This window comes from Xenopus laevis, chromosome 1S, assembly GCF_017654675.1.
Source record: "Xenopus laevis strain J_2021 chromosome 1S, Xenopus_laevis_v10.1, whole genome shotgun sequence".
In the NCBI taxonomy this organism is placed as follows: Eukaryota; Metazoa; Chordata; class Amphibia; order Anura; family Pipidae; genus Xenopus; species Xenopus laevis.
Window position 1 is genome coordinate 182,588,417 of NC_054372.1, and position 5,023 is coordinate 182,593,439.

The following is a 5,023-nucleotide window of genomic DNA, read 5'->3' on the forward strand; positions in this document are numbered from 1 at the left end:
AATATGTCTAGCCCCATGTCAGATTTCAAAATTGAATATAAAACAATCTGTTTGCTCTTTTGAGAAATGGATTTCAGAGCAGAATTCTGCTGGAGCAGCACTATTAACGGATTCATTTTGAAAAAAATTTTTTTTCCCATGAGAGTATACCTTTAACTTTTTCTTAAGCATATCAAATGTAAAGTCATTAAAGCGGCACATCTGCTATGAGTTGAAATTGCCTCTGTGCCATCCTTCTATGAGTTCTGGGGGTGATTATACATGAAATTGCCTATGTACCTACCTTGGTATGTGTTATGGGGGTATTTATATGTGAAATTACTTCTGTGCCTACTTTGGTAGGAGTTCTGGGGGTATTTATACGTGAAATTGCCTCTGTTAAAACCTCGTTATGAGTTCTGTGGGTATTTATACGTGAAATTTAGTGATGGACGAATTTCGAAATTCGCAAAATGGCACAAAATCTCACATCTCACTTTTGAGCCCGCGTCCATTTTTTTTTTTACGTGAATTCGCGCCTGGCAAATAAATTCGACCCATCACTAGTGAAATTGCCTCTGTGCCATTCTGCTATGAGTTCTATGGTATTTATACATGAAATTGCCACTGTGTTCATTTATATATTTACATGCCTGTATTTCCTGAGGGTGTATATAAAAAATAGGGAGTGGTTTATTGTGGGTGGCTCCCAAAGTGGGTGTGGCTCCATGCCACAATTCTTTACTTTCACGTTTCATTCTCAAATTTGGATTATCGCAAGGCTACACACCCAGAATAAATTCATACCCAACAGATACTTTATACTATGTTAAGTGGAATATTAAATCTTACCAAATTGGACTTTATAGATATTAGTTAATACTGCCCTTTTATATCTTTTCCCTTGAGCCCACATTTTATTATATTCTCTGTGCTGCCTCAGAGATCACCTGACCAGAAATACTGCAGCTCTAACTGTAACAGGAAGACAGAACTTTGTCCATTCATTAGCTCGTGTAACCTAACATGTAAGCGCGTCCTTGGATTGTTTGTGTGCACCGTGAATCATAGGATCCTTAGTACTTAAAATGGCAATTTTCTATTTGGGGGTTCCCAAAAATACCATATAATTTTATAGAGACCTACACTGTTGGGGAGTATAGTTTTTCCTTTTATGGGAAAAAGTTTATAAAGCTGTTGCATGACAAGTTTATGTCATAGGTTCTTGAGGAGCCAACCAGAAATCATGACGGTGTCCATGATGTGATATAATTTAATGTTTGTTGCAAAAAGCAAAATGACACTGGGGCAACAAAGACTCTGATTCAAATTTGATTTACTTCAGTTCAGCATAGATTGGGGTAGTATGCTTTCTGCAAAAAAAAAAAAAAAAAAACACAGCAGAAATTATTAATCAATATTAAAACATTACTCAATGAATTCCCATTAAGTAGAAAATGTAAGAACATTAAGGACCACCCTATGTAGATTAATTCAGAAGTAAATAAGTTAATAAGAAAGAAGAGGAAAACATTTAAAATCTACAAGCCAGACAGAAGCTGTGTTTAATGCATATAAACACTATAACTATAATTATAACAAATGTAAAACAGCAAAGAGCAAAGATAGATAATATGGAACTGATTGCAGCAAAGGCTAAGACTAACCTCCCAATGTAAGTTTATTAATAATAAAAAGATGTGAGTTTTGAGTGTGACTTCATTAAATAATGGAGATCATGTGGTTATAAAGAATACAGAAAAAGCAAATGTGCTTAATCAGTTCAGTGCACACAATAGAGGAGTCAGGGTTTCAAGATCCACCTGATAGGGGCACAGATGGCTCAGCTCAATCTAGTCGATAGTAAACAATAAATTCTGTGTGTTTCATGCAGAAGTAGACTAAGGGGTACAGGCCCTCAAGGCAAGTACCTTGTGTGTCTCCTCCCACACCCTGCCTTCACTAGCCCTCCAGCCGCCACTTCACTACAACATGTGCCCCTTTCCCCTCACCACCAGTTTGCAGCATGGACCAGAATCCAATAAAAGATCAAGCAGATGCAAATCCAGCAAGAGAGGGTGATAAATCATTCAGTAATCCTATTCAGTATGCATGTGCTGAGCTGCAATCCATACACCATTAGCATTCTCCCACCCATCTCAATCGTTGTCACTGAAGAAATCTGAATGTTGCCATTTAAGCCCTACAGTAAGTGGTGCAAGATCCTTCTCCTTAGTGCTCAGTTACAGGATATTTGCATCTCAGTGCAGCCTGCACTTTACCCCTTGTGCTGAATGTGACATAGGGTAGCCACTAGGGATGCACCAAATCCACTTTTTTGTATTCGGCCGAACCCCAGAATCCTTGGCGAAAGACTTGGCCTAATACCGAATCCGAATCCTAATTTGCATATGCAAATTAGGGGTGGGAACAGGAAAACATTTTTTACTTGTTTTGTGACAAAAAAAATCACGCGATTTACCTCCCCTAATTTGCAAATGAAAATTAAGATTCGGTTCGGCCTGGCAGAAGGATTCGGTCGAATCCGAATCCTGTTGAAAAAGGCCGAATACTGGCTGAATCCCGAACCGAATCCTGGATTTAGTGCATCCTTTAGTTGCCACCTTTGACCTCTGCAAAAAGATGATGGCATTGGGGTGGAGCAGTGACATATGGGGGTGGGGTTATGACTTTTGGGGCATGTTTGTGCTTTGTATGGACAGGGTTGTGACATCAGAGTTGGTTATATGTCAATTTCTTGTTCATGTTTCACAAGGCCGAAACCCGAACAGGCAATTGTGACCCAGGCAGTCCTAAGAGAAATGATCAAAACCAAACAGGTAACAATCCTAATCTGGTGCAAATTGCAAGGCTCAACGCACATCATTGGTCTATGGGGTCCGGGACCAGCCATATCAGGTGTCCACACAACTCTCCCCTGAGCCCCCCTGCCACTCCCATGGCCCCTCTGCAAGTTGTGCCTACCTTATTAACTCTTATTGCAGCTGCAATCTGGGCAGGGGGAGATAATGGAGAAGCGCACAGTCTCAGCAGCAGTGGAGAGCGGGTCTGGGCCTGGTCTGGGCTGGTTTTTTTCTCTGTATTCCACTTGCCCAGTCCGACCCTCTGCTGCAAGGGGTAAAAAACCTATTCACTAGTGATGGGCGAATAAATTGCCTGGCACGAATTTGCGGTGAAATGTCAGATTTTCATGATGAAAATGTTTGAATTTCACGATTCACTACTATTCACCTCAAATAATAATTGTCAAGGAAAGATAATAATGGTGCAGTCACCCAGGCCCATAGTAACTTCTAAAGGCAGAGACTAGGGATGCACCTTATCCAGGATTCGGTTCGGGATTTGGCCTTTTTCAGCAGGATTGGGATTCTGCTGAATCCTTCTGCCTGGCTGAACCGAAACGTAATTTGTATATAGGGGAGTGGAGGGAAATCGCGTGACTTTTTGTCACAAAATAAAGAAGGAAAAAATGTTTTTCCCTTCCCACCCTTAATTTGAATATGCAAATTAGGATTTGGTATTCAGCTGAATGTTTCGTGAAGGATTTGGGGGTGTGGCCCATTCCAAATAGTGGATTCGGTACAACCCTAGCAGAGACAGACGAGAAGATTGCCTCACGAAGAAACTTCGGGCGACTAATCTCTCTCGTCTGTTTCTGCCCTAAGGCTTGTGGCAGACGTTGAGTTTAGTCGCCCAGCAACCAATCTTCTCTACTTCTAATCTCCCCAAAATGCCTTCTTGCCAGCAAGAATACGAATCGCTGGCGGGCTGGCGTATGAATTGCTTCGGGAATTCCAAAGTTGCTCGAAGTTTCCTTGTGAGGCAACTTCGGGCGATTCATATGCCATCCCGCGTGTGATTAGTATTCTTTCTGGCAAGAAAACATTTCAGGGAGACTGGTCAACCGAAGTAGAGAAGGTTTGTCGCTGGGCCACTAATTTCCCTGTCTGCCACCCAGGGCTGCCATCAGGGGGGGACAGGGGGGAGAGTTGTAGGGGGCCCCCAAGGGTAAGGGGGCCCCGCCATGCCACACTTACTTGATTAGCTGGGCTCCTCATCTTTGTGAGAGCTGCTGACTTCGGTAAGGCATGGACGTTTAAGGGGCCCTGGCCACCAATTTTCTTGTAATGGGGGGGGGCCTGGCCACCAATTTTGGTCACCAATTTTTTTTCTCATGTGGGGTCCTAGTCACCAATATTTTTTAATGGGGGGCCCTGGCCACAAATGGGGGGGCGGACCTGTGGGGTGGGGAGGGCAGACCTGTAGGTGGGGCTTGTGGTGGGCGCAGCCCAGGGGGCCCAGGAAATTTTGTCGTATAGGGCCCTGCGATTTCTGATGGCAGTCCTGCTGCCACCACACCTGGCGATTCGGGGGGAAGCTGTTTTTCTTCCCAAAAAGCTTCCCAATGTCTTCCGCCAGGCTTTAATGAAAAACTGCCTGCGACACGGCACATGCGGCGGTTCGTATTCCGAAGTTTCCTCGTGCGGCAACTTCGGGGGACTTTGGAATACGAACCGCTGCGTGTGCCATAACGCAACCGTTTTTTCATTATAGCCGGCATAAAACAGGGGGAAGCTATTCGGGGAGATTAGTTGCCCCAAAGAAGAGGCGATTAGTCGCCAGGTGACTAAATCTCCCCGAATCGCCAGGTGTGCCCTTACCCTTAGACTTCTAAGCCCCCTATTGGGATGTTTCCCCATCCCTTCCATATTTGACAGGAGGGGTGCAATATGGGTTGACACCTGGCAGGTAAAAATGATGGCTTATCCCAATGTTATTAATAGGGAAAATAAATAGATAAATATATAGAAAGGCCGGTATTTTTTTCAAGAAAAGGTGGCAACACTAGGTGCAATTTAATTGCTTGTATAATGATAGCAACATCAGGGAAATATCTATGAGCACAAGGACAAACCCATGGCCAAAAGGATGGTACAAAAAAGGAAAATATAAAGAGGCTTGGGGAGGGGGGTAATGAAAGACAAAGGGACAAAGAGAGTGACAGGAGCCTTTGTGTTGTGTC